The sequence below is a fragment of the Phyllobates terribilis genome, unplaced genomic scaffold (assembly GCF_046119375.1).
Source record: "Phyllobates terribilis strain yellow unplaced genomic scaffold, ASM4611937v1 Scaffold_404__1_contigs__length_1715579, whole genome shotgun sequence".
Classification (NCBI taxonomy): domain Eukaryota; kingdom Metazoa; phylum Chordata; class Amphibia; order Anura; family Dendrobatidae; genus Phyllobates; species Phyllobates terribilis.
Genome location: NW_027363164.1, coordinates 272,860 through 292,444, shown reverse-complemented (window position 1 = coordinate 292,444; position 19,585 = coordinate 272,860). Strand labels below are relative to the sequence as shown.

The window sequence follows — 19,585 nt, the reverse complement described above, 5'->3', positions numbered from 1 at the left end:
TGCCTGCTGCGCAGGGAAAACCTGCCAGTTCTCCTATTCCTGCTGCGCATAAGCCCACGTCTATGCAGAAACCTCCAGCTGAGAAACCTGTCCGTCCTGAGAGGAGGGAAGCTTCATCTAAGGACTGGGCTGCTGATTCTGATCCGGGTGATATGGTGGTGGAGGGGAGTCCCTCTGCTGAAATCGGGACATTTAGCTCGGAGGAAGAAGCAATGGAGCTGGAAACTCGTAGGAAAAGGAAAACAGATGATAGGTCTGATGAGAATGTGGCCAGGGAGACTTCCAAGAAGTGTCCATTAAAACCAAGTCTTCTGCAATACAAGCCAATGGCTCCCGCTGCCCCTCCTGAGGAGCCAAGGCCTTCAGACCCTATAAACATTTCTTTTTCGGACTCAGAAGTGCAGAGCCCGTTAACATCGGTGGGCTTTATGTCTGATTCTGACAGTAGTGTGACCTGAACTATCCTATCATGACCTCATCAATTAAAGTAGCCTCGCTCAATGTGAGGAGTATAAGGGGCTCTACAAGAAGGGCTGCTTTGTTTTCCTACCTGTCAACAGTGGACTGTGATGTCTTTTGTTTGCAAGAATGTAACATTGACTTTGATATGAATTATGCAGATTTAAGAAAAGATTGGCCTCATGGGCCCTCTATCTGGTCCGGAGATAATGAAAATCGTTCCTCTGGCATTGGAGTGCTGTTTAGGTCGCATGACTTTAAAATCAACTCTTTTGTGGACATTTCTTCTGGACGTGCTCTTTTCTTAAATATTAGTTTTAAAGGTGTGGACTTTAGACTTTTGAACATTTATGCTTCTCCGGTGAAGGAAGAGAGACATCAGTTGTTTGAAGATGTGCAATATTACCTACCTGGTTCATCGCCTCTGATGTTCTGTGGGGATTTCAATTGTGTCTTGCCTGGTGAAGGGAGAAGCGGGAGTTCCACCGTTCCGAAAAAAGACAAAACAGAGAAACAACTAAAGGATTTGTTAACTGATTTTTTTCTTAGAGACTCCTGGAAAGAGATCCGTAGTAATGATCCCGGTTATACTTGGGAGAACTCTTCTTCTAAATCTCGTATTGATTTTATTTTCATGTCCCAATATGTGAATGTCAAATCTGTTGTCTTAATCCCAAACATTTTTTCAGATCATAAGATGTTGCTATCAGAGTTAGAATTACCTGGGCTTGTCAAGGCAAGAGGAGTTTGGAGGCTAAATACAACATTGTTACAAGATCCTAAGGTAAGAACAGATTTTAAAGCGTTTTTTAATTATTTAAGAACAAAACAACAAAAATTTTTAACTCTGCTAGAATGGTGGGAATACAGCAAGATGAAGATAAAAAGTTTTTTTATCAAGGTCAGCATAGCCAATGCAAGAGAAAAGTCCGCTTGGCATAAAAGGCTTATTACTAAATTGCAGACCTGTTATCAACTAAGAGATGTGGGACTTGAAATGGACGATTTAATTGAAGCAACAAAAAAAGAAATTAAAAAGAGTATAGAGTCGAAGGGTAAGGAAATAATTTATAACTCAAAAATTGAAGTGATGGAGAAAAATGAAAAGTGCTCAAGATTTTTTTTTAAAAAAGTAGTTGCTGCTAAGGAAATGATAACAGAATTAGAGGGTGAAACTACAACTGAAGGTATGCTCAACCAAGCTCACCAGTTTTATCAGCAGCTTTTTAATGAGAAAACTATAGACCAGTCTTTTACTGAAGATGCCCTTAATTCATTAAAAAATAGTCTGAGCCGCGAAGACCAAGAATTGTTATGCACTGAAGTCACCTTGTCGGAAGTAGATGCTGCTATCAAAAGTTTTTCCTATGGGAAAACCCCTGGTTCTGACGGTTTGCCTGTTGAATTTTATCGTGAATTTTGGAATTTTTTAAAACCCGACTTGTTTTTAGTAATCAAAGAAGCTTTTAAGTGTGATATCCTGCCTATATCTTGGAGAAGTGGTCTGGTCTCCCTGATTTTTAAAAAAGGAGCCAAATCCCATCTGGCAAACTGGAGACCAATCACACTGTTGAATGTTGATTACAAGTTGATGTCCAAAATTTTAGTGAACCGTTTTAAAAAAGTTTTATCCAAAGTTATTTATGAAGACCAGGTATGTGGGGTGCCAGGAAGAGGAGTTGCGGAGCATCTCAATACCATCCGCGATGTCATATGGTACCAGCAATCCAGGAAGCAAGACTTAGCAATTTTATCGTTGGATTTTCAAAAGGCTTTTGATCGTGTCTCTCATTGTTTTTTATGGTTGGTTTTAAAAAAAATGGGCTTCCCTGAAATTTTTATCAAGCAAGTGGCACTTTTATATAAGAACTCTTTTAGTAAAATTTTAATCAATGGATTTTTGTCTAATGAAGTGTTTTTGCATTCAGGTGTGAAGCAAGGCTGCCCTTTGTCCCCAGTGCTATTTATATGTGCAATAGAGCCTCTTTTATCTATGCTACGAGAGGATAAAGTGATTAAAGGTGTCCCTATCCCTGGAGGACATGGAAGAGATGTGAAGGTAATGGGCTACATGGATGATATTACTATTTTTTGTTCATCACCTGCCGCTCTCAGGAGAGCTATAAGAACGACCAATTTTTTTTGTGAAGCCTCAGGTTTTAAGTTAAACATTGAGAAATGTGATTGTTTTGTCCGTGGCAATTGGGCGGATGTGTCCATCCCTGATCTCCCGATGCAGTCAGAGAAGATTAAAATTCTGGGCGTGATTTTTGATCGACAGAATGATGGAATGAAGAGCTGGGATGGAGTAAGGGACAAAATACAAAAGAAGATTGACTTTTGGAAATTAAGAAAATTAACAATCGAAGGTAAAGTTTTAATTATTAAGGCCCTTCTGCTTCCTGTCATGTTATATCTCAGTTATGTTTATCCCCCAAGTGACCTTACAGCGAGAAGATTACAGAGAATGCTGTTTGAATTTGTGTGGAACTCTAAGTTCGAAAAGGTGAAGAGAGAAACAATGTACAAGATGCACCACCTTGGTGGTAAGGATGTTCCCAACGTCAAACTGTTTTTATACTCCAAGTTTTTTAGCCTCTGTTTTAAATATATGTTTGCTTCAAGCCCTTGGGCACATTTTTTAAGATATGCAGCTGGCCACATTTTTAGGAGGCGAAAGTGGATATCCATTTCTTTAACAAGCCCAGTGTTGTTATCCCCTCCACAACAATATGCCATCCTGGAGAAAGTTATCAGATTATATGGCCTAGATTCTTTTGAGATGGAGACATTGAAGAATGCAAGGAAGCTGCTGCAGCAATTAAAAAAGAAAGAAACTTTGACGCCCATAAGCCATTATTCATATAGCAGAGTCACTAAAATATGGAATTTAACAAATGCACCTTACCTGATGAATCAACATAAAGACTTAGCTTGGATGATTGTGCAGGAATGTTTACCGACTCGTGATTTCCAGTATAAAAGAAGACTTAGCACTATACAAACCTGCCCGAGGCATCAGTGCAATAATGATGAGACTACTATGCACCTTATTTGGAATTGTGATTTTGCACAGCAAGTGTGGAAAGACTGTGGTGAGCTTTTAAAATTTTTATCTGGTCTTAATTTTTTAAGCCATGAAGTGGTTTTATATGGGATTTTACCAAACATGACGAAAGAAAAAGAGAGAGTTTTATGGTGCACTTTGAGTTGTGTTAAAAGTGCTCTATGGAAGACCAGAAACATATTGTTGTTTAAAAGAGACTATATAGAAGTCAAGGATTGTATAAGACTGGCATTAAGTGAAATTTATATGTACTACCTAATGGATATGAAGAAGCTTGGAAAGAAAAGAGCCCTGAGTATATGGAACTATCACCTATGGAAGATGTTATTTTAAAGCTCTGAAGAAAAGATAAAGACTACGATATTTTAAATATAAACGCAAAATCTGTTCTTATCAGTTTAATATCTGATACGTCCCCTATCTGGGGACCATATATTAAATGGATTTTTAGAACAGGGAGATGGAAAAAGAGCTTGCTCTGTCCACTCCACGCATTGACCTGGTATTGCAGTATCTCCAGGACCGGTGCACCCCTTCTTTAATGCAGTTTCTAAAATCAGAAAGAATTGAATTCAATGTTTTTTGTTCATTTTGCTTGTTTGTCGGATTTTGGGATGGACTCTTTGGCTTTGCTTTTCTTCTCCTCATTGGATTTTTCATGTTCAAAGTTGCAGAAGCCAGATTACAAGCTCATTTTGGTTCAACTTCAGCAACTGTGCATTGCATTGCCATGTAATGTGATGCAATGCTATCTTTCTAGCTCTCCCTTTTTACTTCCTTTTGGATAAACAGACATATTAGGCAAGCATTTTGGAGCTTTCACCTAAATAACTACAGGTGGTGAGATAAGCTGCACAATATAATTGACCTTTCAGTATATTGTTGCACACACACCATCTATTTAGCAAATGCCCTTGTTATCAACAGCAGCCTTTTAAACTCACCTGAGCTAACAGGTATGTGCGCTGGTTACTCTGCTGCGCTTAAAATTTCTTTTTTGGTTTGCTACAATGCCTTTTCTGAAACGTTGTCTCCCTCTGCTGGAACACTGACTTCTTTCATTTAATGCCTGCAGACTATAAAAGAGAACCCAACCCAAAAAGTTTGGTTGATTAGTCTGTGGCATTCTGTTAAACTGTTGCTTATGGCGGTCTCTGTGAGCTTCTCAGCGACATTCAGCCAGCCAGGTATCCTGCCTGCAGTAGATGGAATGTGGCAATGGAACGCTGGCTGCGCGTGTCATAATAGGCTCTGAGCCTTTATATACCTCTGCACAGCAGCAGCCACCTTCAGTCTGCTGCTGGACAGCCAGCAGCAGCAGCAGCAGGAGAGGTATGTAATCAGGAGCCCTCCTGCTAAGGGTAGACAGCTGCTCGTTCCACCCCACCCCCCGCCTTAATTGGTTCTCCTCCCTTCCAACGGTGTTGAGGCGGGTGGGAACAGCAGGGGGTGAAGGTGCTGTGTTTAAAGAGGTGGAGTTATGCAGATCTAAAACGCGTGGATTGCAGCAGCAGCAAGCCGAAAAGTGCAGGCATGTAAGGGATCTAGAGGTTGACAACATGTCTTCTTAACGGGAGTCCAGGAGCTCATCTCCACAAATGGACTTTTCAGGATCCTTGGGTGGCTCCGTAGTTTGAAACCAATTCTGGTTATCGCTTCTCGGCCTTTTGGCTAAGATCAAGTGTAGTATCTGTTCTTATCAGTTTAATATCTGATACGTCCCCTATCTGGGGACCATATATTAAATGGATTTTTAGAACAGGGAGATGGAAAAAGAGCTTGCTCTGTCCACTCCACGCATTGACCTGGTATTGCAGTATCTCCAGGACCGGTGCACCCCTTCTTTAATGCAGTTTCTAAAATCAGAAAGAATTGAATTCAATGTTTTTTGTTCATTTTGCTTGTTTGTCGGATTTTGGGATGGACTCTTTGGCTTTGCTTTTCTTCTCCTCATTGGATTTTTCATGTTCAAAGTTGCAGAAGCCAGATTACAAGCTCATTTTGGTTCAACTTCAGCAACTGTGCATTGCATTGCCATGTAATGTGATGCAATGCTATCTTTCTAGCTCTCCCTTTTTACTTCCTTTTGGATAAACAGACATATTAGGCAAGCATTTTGGAGCTTTCACCTAAATAACTACAGGTGGTGAGATAAGCTGCACAATATAATTGACCTTTCAGTATATTGTTGCACACACACCATCTATTTAGCAAATGCCCTTGTTATCAACAGCAGCCTTTTAAACTCACCTGAGCTAACAGGTATGTGCGCTGGTTACTCTGCTGCGCTTAAAATTTCTTTTTTGGTTTGCTACAATGCCTTTTCTGAAACGTTGTCTCCCTCTGCTGGAACACTGACTTCTTTCATTTAATGCCTGCAGACTATAAAAGAGAACCCAACCCAAAAAGTTTGGTTGATTAGTCTGTGGCATTCTGTTAAACTGTTGCTTATGGCGGTCTCTGTGAGCTTCTCAGCGACATTCAGCCAGCCAGGTATCCTGCCTGCAGTAGATGGAATGTGGCAATGGAACGCTGGCTGCGCGTGTCATAATAGGCTCTGAGCCTTTATATACCTGTGCACAGCAGCAGCCACCTTCAGTCTGCTGCTGGACAGCCAGCAGCAGCAGCAGCAGGAGAGGTATGTAATCAGGAGCCCTCCTGCTAAGGGTAGACAGCTGCTCGTTCCACCCCACCCCCCGCCTTAATTGGTTCTCCTCCCTTCCAACGGTGTTGAGGCGGGTGGGAACAGCAGGGGGTGAAGGTGCTGTGTTTAAAGAGGTGGAGTTATGCAGATCTAAAACGCGTGGATTGCAGCAGCAGCAAGCCGAAAAGTGCAGGCATGTAAGGGATCTAGAGGTTGACAACATGTCTTCTTAACGGGAGTCCAGGAGCTCATCTCCACAAATGGACTTTTCAGGATCCTTGGGTGGCTCCGTAGTTTGAAACCAATTCTGGTTATCGCTTCTCGGCCTTTTGGCTAAGATCAAGTGTAGTATCTGTTCTTATCAGTTTAATATCTGATACGTCCCCTATCTGGGGACCATATATTAAATGGATTTTTAGAACAGGGAGATGGAAAAAGAGCTTGCTCTGTCCACTCCACGCATTGACCTGGTATTGCAGTATCTCCAGGACCGGTGCACCCCTTCTTTAATGCAGTTTCTAAAATCAGAAAGAATTGAATTCAATGTTTTTTGTTCATTTTGCTTGTTTGTCGGATTTTGGGATGGACTCTTTGGCTTTGCTTTTCTTCTCCTCATTGGATTTTTCATGTTCAAAGTTGCAGAAGCCAGATTACAAGCTCATTTTGGTTCAACTTCAGCAACTGTGCATTGCATTGCCATGTAATGTGATGCAATGCTATCTTTCTAGCTCTCCCTTTTTACTTCCTTTTGGATAAACAGACATATTAGGCAAGCATTTTGGAGCTTTCACCTAAATAACTACAGGTGGTGAGATAAGCTGCACAATAATTGACCTTTCAGTATATTGTTGCACACACACCATCTATTTAGCAAATGCCCTTGTTATCAACAGCAGCCTTTTAAACTCACCTGAGCTAACAGGTATGTGCGCTGGTTACTCTGCTGCGCTTAAAATTTCTTTTTTGGTTTGCTACAATGCCTTTTCTGAAACGTTGTCTCCCTCTGCTGGAACACTGACTTCTTTCATTTAATGCCTGCAGACTATAAAAGAGAACCCAACCCAAAAAGTTTGGTTGATTAGTCTGTGGCATTCTGTTAAACTGTTGCTTATGGCGGTCTCTGTGAGCTTCTCAGCGACATTCAGCCAGCCAGGTATCCTGCCTGCAGTAGATGGAATGTGGCAATGGAACGCTGGCTGCGCGTGTCATAATAGGCTCTGAGCCTTTATATACCTGTGCACAGCAGCAGCCACCTTCAGTCTGCTGCTGGACAGCCAGCAGCAGCAGCAGCAGGAGAGGTATGTAATCAGGAGCCCTCCTGCTAAGGGTAGACAGCTGCTCGTTCCACCCCACCCCCCGCCTTAATTGGTTCTCCTCCCTTCCAACGGTGTTGAGGCGGGTGGGAACAGCAGGGGGTGAAGGTGCTGTGTTTAAAGAGGTGGAGTTATGCAGATCTAAAACGCGTGGATTGCAGCAGCAGCAAGCCGAAAAGTGCAGGCATGTAAGGGATCTAGAGGTTGACAACATGTCTTCTTAACGGGAGTCCAGGAGCTCATCTCCACAAATGGACTTTTCAGGATCCTTGGGTGGCTCCGTAGTTTGAAACCAATTCTGGTTATCGCTTCTCGGCCTTTTGGCTAAGATCAAGTGTAGTATCTGTTCTTATCAGTTTAATATCTGATACGTCCCCTATCTGGGGACCATATATTAAATGGATTTTTAGAACAGGGAGATGGAAAAAGAGCTTGCTCTGTCCACTCCACGCATTGACCTGGTATTGCAGTATCTCCAGGACCGGTGCACCCCTTCTTTAATGCAGTTTCTAAAATCAGAAAGAATTGAATTCAATGTTTTTTGTTCATTTTGCTTGTTTGTCGGATTTTGGGATGGACTCTTTGGCTTTGCTTTTCTTCTCCTCATTGGATTTTTCATGTTCAAAGTTGCAGAAGCCAGATTACAAGCTCATTTTGGTTCAACTTCAGCAACTGTGCATTGCATTGCCATGTAATGTGATGCAATGCTATCTTTCTAGCTCTCCCTTTTTACTTCCTTTTGGATAAACAGACATATTAGGCAAGCATTTTGGAGCTTTCACCTAAATAACTACAGGTGGTGAGATAAGCTGCACAATATAATTGACCTTTCAGTATATTGTTGCACACACACCATCTATTTAGCAAATGCCCTTGTTATCAACAGCAGCCTTTTAAACTCACCTGAGCTAACAGGTATGTGCGCTGGTTACTCTGCTGCGCTTAAAATTTCTTTTTTGGTTTGCTACAATGCCTTTTCTGAAACGTTGTCTCCTTCTGCTGGAACACTGACTTCTTTCATTTAATGCCTGCAGACTATAAAAGAGAACCCAACCCAAAAAGTTTGGTTGATTAGTCTGTGACATTCTGTTAAACTGTTGCTTATGGCGGTCTCTGTGAGCTTCTCAGCGACATTCAGCCAGCCAGGTATCCTGCCTGCAGTAGATGGAATGTGGCAATGGAACGCTGGCTGCGCGTGTCATAATAGGCTCTGAGCCTTTATATACCTGTGCACAGCAGCAGCCACCTTCAGTCTGCTGCTGGACAGCCAGCAGCAGCAGGAGAGGTATGTAATCAGGAGCCCTCCTGCTAAGGTTAGACAGCTGCTCGTTCCACCCCACCCCCCGCCTTAATTGGTTCTCCTCCCTTCCAACGGTGTTGAGGCGGGTGGGAACAGCAGGGGGTGAAGGTGCTGTGTTTAAAGAGGTGGAGTTATGCAGATCTAAAACGCGTGGATTGCAGCAGCAGCAAGCCGAAAAGTGCAGGCATGTAAGGGATCTAGAGGTTGACAACATGTCTTCTTAACGGGAGTCCAGGAGCTCATCTCCACAAATGGACTTTTCAGGATCCTTGGGTGGCTCCGTAGTTTGAAACCAATTCTGGTTATCGCTTCTCGGCCTTTTGGCTAAGACCATTTGGTTGCAGCCTGATAGGTGCGAGTTCTCTGGAGGAATCCAGGCCTTTTTGCGAAAGGATTTGGCGATTTTCTGTGGTATTATACCGACAGGTTTTGAAGATGAACTTCGTGAAGAATACTATCCGAATTGGAGTGGATCCATCAGTTTCCGAGAGGAATAATGTGTCCTTCATCGTGGAGAAACTTTTGGAAGGAAAAGCTGGAGCAAAACGAGGCGACTTCTACAGCGTCAACGAGTTTCCTAAATCAGGTACATATGACGTGACTTTTGTAGAAGAAAATACCTGCCTTGATGTGTTTGAGTGGCTTCGGAGTCACACTGATGATCCTTTCTTGGAAGGGGTGTGGTTTGAACCCTTGTTTGGACTTCAAGAAAAGATTGTGTGGGTAACAGTTTATAACCCTTTTACTGAGCCAGCATTGCTTGAAGGCTTCCTTGCACGGTACTGTGATTATGTGCGTAAAGGGGAAAAGCAGTTTAATTCTTTAGGTATTTTCAACTGCAAATACAAGTTTCGGGTGAAACTGAAGAAGGATCCTGGAAGTGTGGGAGGCTTTAGACATCCTCCTGCGAATTTTTCTGTGGCGGGACATAGGGGCTTCCTTTACTATGTAGGGCAGCCTATGTATTGCAGGAAATGTTACTGCTTTGGACATGTGCAGGATGCATGTAAGAAAGGGCAATGTTGCCGTAACTGCAAAGAGGAGGGGCATGTGGCAAGTGCGTGCCCGAAGCCCAAGGCTTGTGACATGTGTGGAAGTGGTGAGCACATGTTTAAAGATTGCCCGCAGGGTGTGCCCAGGAAAACTGATAAGGAGAGGAAAAAGGAGGAGGAGGAGAGGAGGGTTTTGCAGCAGATAGAAAGAGAAACTGCTAGAATGGAGAGAGAGCAGAGGAGGCGGAGTGAAAGGTCTGCCCCTGAAACTGTGAGTCTGAGGCCTGCTTACCAGAAGGAGAAAAAGGCACCTAAAATGGAGAAGGAGCTTGTGAAAGAATTGAGGAGAATGGAGGGGCAGATGAATGCAGCGGGAGAAGGAAGGTGTCCGGATACGTTGGACTTTCAGGACGTTGTAGATGCTGCAGATTGTATGGAAACTGGGGAAGGGTCATCACACCCTTCAGATCCTGAGAATATTGAGGAGTACTTCTCCGATGAGGGTGGGGGGAGTAGAAAATGTCACAGGGAGGGTGGTGGGGCAAATGATGAAGAAGATATCAAGGCACCGCAGCGAAAAGTGGGTGCCAAGAAAGCAAGGTGGGGTGATGGTGATGCTGCTAGCGGCTCGGAAACGAGTTGCTCGGTTCAGATGGTGGAAGAAGATAGTGGGGGTGCTGGTTAAGGTTGCCTTGCAATATGCGTGATAATGCCTATTATAAGCTTTGACTTAAGTCAAAGGCTTTTTCTTGTGAGTGGAGTTTTTGTAGTGTTTTTGTAACTTTTCTGTTTTCGTTTTTTTTAGGAGGTTTAAAAAAGGAAAAAATGGGTTTTACTATAATTTCACAAAATGTGAGAGTGTTTAAAAATAAGGCCAGGAGGGCTGCAATTTTTGATTTTTTGGCTATGAAGAATGCATCGATTTTTTGTTTGCAAGAGTGTGGAGTGGTGGATGGGGTGAGAGGAGATGAATGGTCTCATGGAGCATCTGTGTGGTCGGGGAGTGCATGTAATAAAAATGATGGTGTGGGGATTTTAGTTAAAGGGAGGGAGGTGGTTTTGAGTGATTATGTGGTGATTGATGTGGGGAGGTGCATTTTAGCAAATTTTGAGTATAAAAATGTTAAATTTTGTGTTATTAATGTTTATGCGCCGGTGGAGAAAAATGACCGGAAAAAGTTATTTGAAAAAATTAAACTTTTTGTTCCGGGAAGAATGCCTGTGGTGATTGTGGGTGATATGAATTGTGATGTGGGGAGAGTGAATGTGGATGTGTCTGGGAAAACTTTGTTAGAGTTGGTTAGTGATTTTGATTTGCATGATATGCAAAGTGTATGTAAAGTGAGGCCTTTGTTAAATACCTTCTTTTCCGAAAGTGGAAGAATACAATCTAGATTGGATTACTGTTTTATTTCAAAAAATATGATTCCTGTTGACTATAAGCAGGAGAATGTTTTGTTTTCAGATCATGTGTGCATGTCGTGTGAGTTGGATGTGAATGTGAATGGGGTGTTTGGGAAAGGTTTGTGGAAGTTGAATGTTAAGTTATTGGAGTATGAGGAAGTAAGAAAGGAATATGCAAGACGGTATGAGGAGTGGTGTGAGTGTAAAAATGGTTTTGGGAATGTTTGTGGGTGGTGGGATTGGGTTAAAAAACAGACAAAAATTTTTTTCAAAAATTTGGGTTATAAGATGGCAGCAGTCAAGAGGAGACATTTTGTGAGTTTAAATGCACGTTTAAGTTTCTTGTATAAATTGAGGGAGGGAGGGATGGAGGTGGAGGAGGATATTTTACAAGTGAAAAAGGAGGTTCATGAGTTCTTGTTGGAAAAATGGAGGAGTATTGTCTTTAGAGCAAAAGTTGATAATTTGGAGTATGATGAAAAATGTTCACGTTTTTTTTTCAAGAAGGTTTTTGGGAAAAAGCAAAATATGTGTGTGTTGAATGGAGCAGATGGAAGCGAGGTGAGTGGAGAGGATATGTGTGAGGAAGTGGCAAAGTTTTATGAGGATTTGTATGCTGTAAAGTGGAGGGATGAGTGTTTGGAGAATGATGTTTTGAGTACGTTAGAGAGTAAATTGAATGAGGCGGAAAGAGAGAGGCTGATGGATGCTGTGACAAGTGATGAAGTATGGAAGGTTATGTGTAGTATGGCTTTGAATAAGACGCCGGGGGAGGATGGTCTTCCAGTAGAATTTTACCGCATGATGTGGGATGTGATTGGGAGTGATTTTGTGGATTTTTGTAAGTATATGTGGGAAAATATGGAGGTGGCAGGTAGTATGCGTGCAGGTATGGTTGTATTGATTCCGAAAAAGGGTGATTTGAAGAGTCTGAAAAACTGGAGGCCAATAACATTATTGAACTGTGATTATAAGATCTACGCAAAATTAATGGCAAATAGGATGCGTGATGTGATAGAGAGTGTGATTGGGGATGAGCAGTGTTGTGCAGTACCTGGGAGACGGATTCACGAGTGTGTGTGTATATTGAGAGATTGTCTATGGGATTGTATGAGCCGGAAGAAGAGTGTGTTTTTGTTGAGCCTGGATTTTGAAAAGGCGTATGATAGGTTGTCGCATGGTTTTTTGTTTAGAGTGTTGCTGAGAATGGGTTTTCCTGCTGATTTTGTTGGGAGAGTGAGAAGTCTATATACAGATATTTATAGTTGTGTTTTAATGAACGGTTATGTCGGTAGGAGAGTGAATGTGCATTCGGGCGTGAGGCAGGGGTGTCCGTTATCCCCTGTGGCTTTTATTTGTGCAATTGAACCTTTGTTGTGTATGTTGAGGAAGGATAAAGTGGTTCGAGGTGTGCAAGTGCCGGGAGGTGGAGGAAGAGAGTGGAAGGTGAGTGGTTATATGGATGACGTGTGTGTATTATGTGATTCTGAATGTTCGGTGAGGCGGGTGAAGTTGTTAGTGTCTATCTTTTGTGGTGCGTCTGCATTTAAAGTGAATTGGGAAAAGAGTGAGTGTAAGGTTTTTGGAAGTGGTATTTTGAGTAGAGATGTAGGTGTGAATGTAGTGAGTGGGCCCATTAAGGTTTTGGGAGTGAAGTTTTCAGAAAGATTGGATGGGAAAGAAAGTTGGGATGACGCGAAAGAGAAGGTTGAAAAGAAGTTATGTTTTTGGAAGTTGAGAAGCCTTACTTTCTTTGGAAAAATCTTAGTCATTAAAAGCGTGGTGTTGCCTATTTTTTTATATGTTGCAGTTGTGTTTCCACCAGGTTATATGGTTTTGAGAGGATTGAATAGGATTTTGTTTGTTTTTTTGTGGAATTCTAAAATGGAGAGGGCGCGGAGGGAAGTGTTGGTGAAGCGTATGGAGAAAGGTGGTTTGGGTTTTCCAAATTTAGAAGTTTTTTTGGGTGTGAATATTGTGGTGTTTGTGCTGAAAGTGATTATGGGCGATGGAAAGTTTTCATGTATGTGTGGATATTTATTTGGGGCTTATTCTTTTCGTTTGAAGTGGAGAGAGAGGGATTTGCGGTGTCCGGTTGCTTTTGAGGTGCCCGTGTGGTATGTGTGGGTTTATAAGTTTTTGGTGAAGTATGAGTTGTGTGATGTGGATGTGAGGTTGTTGGGAAATAAGAAGGCTGTGTACAGGATGATTGAGTGTAGAGAAATGGAGAGTGGAATAAATTTGGTGAGAGGGTGTGATGTGCAAAAAGTATGGAAGAAGGTGCGGATGGGTGGTATGACAAATAAGCAGAGTGAGGTTGTGTGGCAGTCTTTGCATGGAGTGTTGCCAGTAAGAGAGTTTCAGAGGAATAGAGGTTTAGTGAGGAGTGAAACGTGTCCAAGAAATGGCTGTGGTGGAAGGGAAAGTGTGTTGCATGTTTTTTGGAATTGCCAGTATGCTAGAGATGTGATTGGGAGAATGGGGCCTTTGTGTAAAGAATTGTGTGGTGTGAATTTGTTGTCCTTTGAGTTGTTTATGTTTGGTTTGGGAATATGTGATGGGACGAAGGAAAGAGTCTTGTGGTTGATGCTTGCGTGTATAAAGGAAGTGTTATGGGATGTGAGGAATGTGTATGTGTTTAAAAGGAAGGAAATTGCTGTAAAGGATAGTGTGAAGGTGATTATGGGGAAGATGTATGTGTGTTTCCTATGGGACAAAAAGAGGAGAGGGGAAGTGGATGCGGAGGGAATATGGAAAGTTAAAAAGTGGAGATATTTTGTAAATACTTCTTGATCTTGTTTTCTGTGTAAGGTTTAAAAAGAAGAAATAAAAATTTTCCGGTGATGATGGGAGCAGCATTTGTGTCGTTGAGATGATGCAGCTGTTTGGAAGGAAGTTCCTTTGGTCGTGACTATAGACCGTGGATTTCCCCATCTGAGGGAAAAAAAAATAAAAAATCTGTTCTTATCAGTTTAATATCTGATACGTCCCCTATCTGGGGACCATATATTAAATGGATTTTTAGAACAGGGAGATGGAAAAAGAGCTTGCTCTGTCCACTCCACGCATTGACCTGGTATTGCAGTATCTCCAGGACCGGTGCACCCCTTCTTTAATGCAGTTTCTAAAATCAGAAAGAATTGAATTCAATGTTTTTTGTTCATTTTGCTTGTTTGTCGGATTTTGGGATGGACTCTTTGGCTTTGCTTTTCTTCTCCTCATTGGATTTTTCATGTTCAAAGTTGCAGAAGCCAGATTACAAGCTCATTTTGGTTCAACTTCAGCAACTGTGCATTGCATTGCCATGTAATGTGATGCAATGCTATCTTTCTAGCTCTCCCTTTTTACTTCCTTTTGGATAAACAGACATATTAGGCAAGCATTTTGGAGCTTTCACCTAAATAACTACAGGTGGTGAGATAAGCTGCACAATATAATTGACCTTTCAGTATATTGTTGCACACACACCATCTATTTAGCAAATGCCCTTGTTATCAACAGCAGCCTTTTAAACTCACCTGAGCTAACAGGTATGTGCGCTGGTTACTCTGCTGCGCTTAAAATTTCTTTTTTGGTTTGCTACAATGCCTTTTCTGAAACGTTGTCTCCTTCTGCTGGAACACTGACTTCTTTCATTTAATGCCTGCAGACTATAAAAGAGAACCCAACCCAAAAAGTTTGGTTGATTAGTCTGTGGCATTCTGTTAAACTGTTGCTTATGGCGGTCTCTGTGAGCTTCTCAGCGACATTCAGCCAGCCAGGTATCCTGCCTGCAGTAGATGGAATGTGGCAATGGAACGCTGGCTGCGCGTGTCATAATAGGCTCTGAGCCTTTATATACCTGTGCACAGCAGCAGCCACCTTCAGTCTGCTGCTGGACAGCCAGCAGCAGCAGCAGCAGGAGAGGTATGTAATCAGGAGCCCTCCTGCTAAGGGTAGACAGCTGCTCGTTCCACCCCACCCCCCGCCTTAATTGGTTCTCCTCCCTTCCAACGGTGTTGAGGCGGGTGGGAACAGCAGGGGGTGAAGGTGCTGTGTTTAAAGAGGTGGAGTTATGCAGATCTAAAACGCGTGGATTGCAGCAGCAGCAAGCCGAAAAGTGCAGGCATGTAAGGGATCTAGAGGTTGACAACATGTCTTCTTAACGGGAGTCCAGGAGCTCATCTCCACAAATGGACTTTTCAGGATCCTTGGGTGGCTCCGTAGTTTGAAACCAATTCTGGTTATCGCTTCTCGGCCTTTTGGCTAAGATCAAGTGTAGTATCTGTTCTTATCAGTTTAATATCTGATACGTCCCCTATCTGGGGACCATATATTAAATGGATTTTTAGAACAGGGAGATGGAAAAAGAGCTTGCTCTGTCCACTCCACGCATTGACCTGGTATTGCAGTATCTCCAGGACCGGTGCATCCCTTCTTTAATGCAGTTTCTAAAATCAGAAAGAATTGAATTCAATGTTTTTTGTTCATTTTGCTTGTTTGTCGGATTTTGGGATGGACTCTTTGGCTTTGCTTTTCTTCTCCTCATTGGATTTTTCATGTTCAAAGTTGCAGAAGCCAGATTACAAGCTCATTTTGGTTCAACTTCAGCAACTGTGCATTGCATTGCCATGTAATGTGATGCAATGCTATCTTTCTAGCTCTCCCTTTTTACTTCCTTTTGGATAAACAGACATATTAGGCAAGCATTTTGGAGCTTTCACCTAAATAACTACAGGTGGTGAGATAAGCTGCACAATATAATTGACCTTTCAGTATATTGTTGCACACACACCATCTATTTAGCAAATGCCCTTGTTATCAACAGCAGCCTTTTAAACTCACCTGAGCTAACAGGTATGTGCGCTGGTTACTCTGCTGCGCTTAAAATTTCTTTTTTGGTTTGCTACAATGCCTTTTCTGAAACGTTGTCTCCTTCTGCTGGAACACTGACTTCTTTCATTTAATGCCTGCAGACTATAAAAGAGAACCCAACCCAAAAAGTTTGGTTGATTAGTCTGTGGCATTCTGTTAAACTGTTGCTTATGGCGGTCTCTGTGAGCTTCTCAGCGACATTCAGCCAGCCAGGTATCCTGCCTGCAGTAGATGGAATGTGGCAATGGAACGCTGGCTGCGCGTGTCATAATAGGCTCTGAGCCTTTATATACCTGTGCACAGCAGCAGCCACCTTCAGTCTGCTGCTGGACAGCCAGCAGCAGCAGCAGCAGGAGAGGTATGTAATCAGGAGCCCTCCTGCTAAGGGTAGACAGCTGCTCGTTCCACCCCACCCCCCGCCTTAATTGGTTCTCCTCCCTTCCAACGGTGTTGAGGCGGGTGGGAACAGCAGGGGGTGAAGGTGCTGTGTTTAAAGAGGTGGAGTTATGCAGATCTAAAACGCGTGGATTGCAGCAGCAGCAAGCCGAAAAGTGCAGGCATGTAAGGGATCTAGAGGTTGACAACATGTCTTCTTAACGGGAGTCCAGGAGCTCATCTCCACAAATGGACTTTTCAGGATCCTTGGGTGGCTCCGTAGTTTGAAACCAATTCTGGTTATCGCTTCTCGGCCTTTTGGCTAAGATCAAGTGTAGTATCTGTTCTTATCAGTTTAATATCTGATACGTCCCCTATCTGGGGACCATATATTAAATGGATTTTTAGAACAGGGAGATGGAAAAAGAGCTTGCTCTGTCCACTCCACGCATTGACCTGGTATTGCAGTATCTCCAGGACCGGTGCACCCCTTCTTTAATGCAGTTTCTAAAATCAGAAAGAATTGAATTCAATGTTTTTTGTTCATTTTGCTTGTTTGTCGGATTTTGGGATGGACTCTTTGGCTTTGCTTTTCTTCTCCTCATTGGATTTTTCATGTTCAAAGTTGCAGAAGCCAGATTACAAGCTCATTTTGGTTCAACTTCAGCAACTGTGCATTGCATTGCCATGTAATGTGATGCAATGCTATCTTTCTAGCTCTCCCTTTTTACTTCCTTTTGGATAAACAGACATATTAGGCAAGCATTTTGGAGCTTTCACCTAAATAACTACAGGTGGTGAGATAAGCTGCACAATATAATTGACCTTTCAGTATATTGTTGCACACACACCATCTATTTAGCAAATGCCCTTGTTATCAACAGCAGCCTTTTAAACTCACCTGAGCTAACAGGTATGTGCGCTGGTTACTCTGCTGCGCTTAAAATTTCTTTTTTGGTTTGCTACAATGCCTTTTCTGAAACGTTGTCTCCTTCTGCTGGAACACTGACTTCTTTCATTTAATGCCTGCAGACTATAAAAGAGAACCCAACCCAAAAAGTTTGGTTGATTAGTCTGTGGCATTCTGTTAAACTGTTGCTTATGGCGGTCTCTGTGAGCTTCTCAGCGACATTCAGCCAGCCAGGTATCCTGCCTGCAGTAGATGGAATGTGGCAATGGAACGCTGGCTGCGCGTGTCATAATAGGCTCTGAGCCTTTATATACCTGTGCACAGCAGCAGCCACCTTCAGTCTGCTGCTGGACAGCCAGCAGCAGCAGCAGCAGGAGAGGTATGTAATCAGGAGCCCTCCTGCTAAGGGTAGACAGCTGCTCGTTCCACCCCACCCCCCGCCTTAATTGGTTCTCCTCCCTTCCAACGGTGTTGAGGCGGGTGGGAACAGCAGGGGGTGAAGGTGCTGTGTTTAAAGAGGTGGAGTTATGCAGATCTAAAACGCGTGGATTGCAGCAGCAGCAAGCCGAAAAGTGCAGGCATGTAAGGGATCTAGAGGTTGACAACATGTCTTCTTAACGGGAGTCCAGGAGCTCATCTCCACAAATGGACTTTTCAGGATCCTTGGGTGGCTCCGTAGTTTGAAACCAATTCTGGTTATCGCTTCTCGGCCTTTTGGCTAAGATCAAGTGTAGTATCTGTTCTTATCAGTTTAATATCTGATACGTCCCCTATCTGGGGACCATATATTAAATGGATTTTTAGAACAGGGAGATGGAAAAAGAGCTTGCTCTGTCCACTCCACGCATTGACCTGGTATTGCAGTATCTCCAGGACCGGTGCACCCCTTCTTTAATGCAGTTTCTAAAATCAGAAAGAATTGAATTCAATGTTTTTCGTTCATTTTGCTTGTTTGTCGGATTTTGGGATGGACTCTTTGGCTTTGCTTTTCTTCTCCTCATTGGATTTTTCATGTTCAAAGTTGCAGAAGCCAGATTACAAGCTCATTTTGGTTCAACTTCAGCAACTGTGCATTGCATTGCCATGTAATGTGATGCAATGCTATCTTTCTAGCTCTCCCTTTTTACTTCCTTTTGGATAAACAGACATATTAGGCAAGCATTTTGGAGCTTTCACCTAAATAACTACAGGTGGTGAGATAAGCTGCACAATATTATTGACCTTTCAGTATATTGTTGCACACACACCATCTATTTAGCAAATGCCCTTGTTATCAACAGCAGCCTTTTAAACTCACCTGAGCTAACAGGTATGTGCGCTGGTTACTCTGCTGCGCTTAAAATTTCTTTTTTGGTTTGCTACAATGCCTTTTCTGAAACGTTGTCTCCTTCTGCTGGAACACTGACTTCTTTCATTTAATGCCTGCAGACTATAAAAGAGAACCCAACCCAAAAAGTTTGGTTGATTAGTCTGTGGCATTCTGTTAAACTGTTGCTTATGGCGGTCTCTGTGAGCTTCTCAGCGACATTCAGCCAGCCAGGTATCCTGCCTGCAGTAGATGGAATGTGGCAATGGAACGCTGGCTGCGCGTGTCATAATAGGCTCTGAGCCTTTATATACCTGTGCACAGCAGCAGCCACCTTCAGTCTGCTGCTGGACAGCCAGCAGCAGCAGCAGCAGGAGAGGTATGTAATCAGGAGCCCTCCTGCTAAGGGTAGACAGCTGCTCGTTCCACCCCACCCCCCGCCTTAATTGGTTCTCCTCCCTTCCAACGGTGTTGAGGCGGGTGGGAACAGCAGGGGGTGAAGGTGCTGTGTTTAAAGAGGTGGAGTTATGCAGATCTAAAACGCGTGGATTGCAGCAGCAGCAAGCCGAAAAGTGCAGGCATGTAAGGGATCTAGAGGTTGACAACATGTCTTCTTAACGGGAGTCTAGGAGCTCATCTCCACAAATGGACTTTTCAGGATCCTTGGGTGGCTCCGTAGTTTGAAACCAATTCTGGTTATCGCTTCTCGGCCTTTTGGCTAAGATCAAGTGTAGTATCTGTTCTTCTCAGTTTAATATCTGATACGTCCCCTATCTGGGGACCATATATTAAATGGATTTTTAGAACAGGGAGATGGAAAAAGAGCTTGCTCTGTCCACTCCACGCATTGACCTGGTATTGCAGTATCTCCAGGACCGGTGCACCCCTTCTTTAATGCAGTTTCTAAAATCAGAAAGAATTGAATTCAATGTTTTTTGTTCATTTTGCTTGTTTGTCGGAT

General features: G+C 42.8%; 8 non-coding genes and 1 pseudogene across 8 annotated transcripts; all 9 read left to right on the top strand.

Annotated features, from left to right (window-relative positions):
* Positions 1-3,886: 3,886 nt before the first annotated feature.
* On the top strand, positions 3,887-4,062 carry LOC141225636 (U2 spliceosomal RNA; annotated as a pseudogene).
* Positions 4,063-5,177: 1,115 nt separating this feature from the next.
* On the top strand, positions 5,178-5,368 carry LOC141225225 (U2 spliceosomal RNA). The gene has a single exon (XR_012292504.1). It is a non-coding gene; the product is annotated as a U2 spliceosomal RNA (small nuclear RNA).
* A 1,115-nt stretch (positions 5,369-6,483) lies between these two features.
* Positions 6,484-6,674, top strand: LOC141225224 (U2 spliceosomal RNA). Its single transcript, XR_012292503.1, has one exon. It is a non-coding gene; the product is annotated as a U2 spliceosomal RNA (small nuclear RNA).
* Positions 6,675-7,787: 1,113 nt separating this feature from the next.
* On the top strand, positions 7,788-7,978 carry LOC141225223 (U2 spliceosomal RNA). The gene has a single exon (XR_012292502.1). It is a non-coding gene; the product is annotated as a U2 spliceosomal RNA (small nuclear RNA).
* A 6,118-nt stretch (positions 7,979-14,096) lies between these two features.
* On the top strand, positions 14,097-14,289 carry LOC141225633 (U2 spliceosomal RNA). Its single transcript, XR_012292904.1, has one exon. It is a non-coding gene; the product is annotated as a U2 spliceosomal RNA (small nuclear RNA).
* A 1,115-nt stretch (positions 14,290-15,404) lies between these two features.
* Positions 15,405-15,595, top strand: LOC141225527 (U2 spliceosomal RNA). Its single transcript, XR_012292799.1, has one exon. It is a non-coding gene; the product is annotated as a U2 spliceosomal RNA (small nuclear RNA).
* Positions 15,596-16,710: 1,115 nt separating this feature from the next.
* On the top strand, positions 16,711-16,901 carry LOC141225222 (U2 spliceosomal RNA). Its single transcript, XR_012292501.1, has one exon. It is a non-coding gene; the product is annotated as a U2 spliceosomal RNA (small nuclear RNA).
* A 1,115-nt stretch (positions 16,902-18,016) lies between these two features.
* LOC141225221 (U2 spliceosomal RNA) lies at positions 18,017-18,207 on the top strand. The gene has a single exon (XR_012292500.1). It is a non-coding gene; the product is annotated as a U2 spliceosomal RNA (small nuclear RNA).
* A 1,115-nt stretch (positions 18,208-19,322) lies between these two features.
* Positions 19,323-19,513, top strand: LOC141225589 (U2 spliceosomal RNA). Its single transcript, XR_012292860.1, has one exon. It is a non-coding gene; the product is annotated as a U2 spliceosomal RNA (small nuclear RNA).
* Positions 19,514-19,585: the final 72 nt, after the last annotated feature.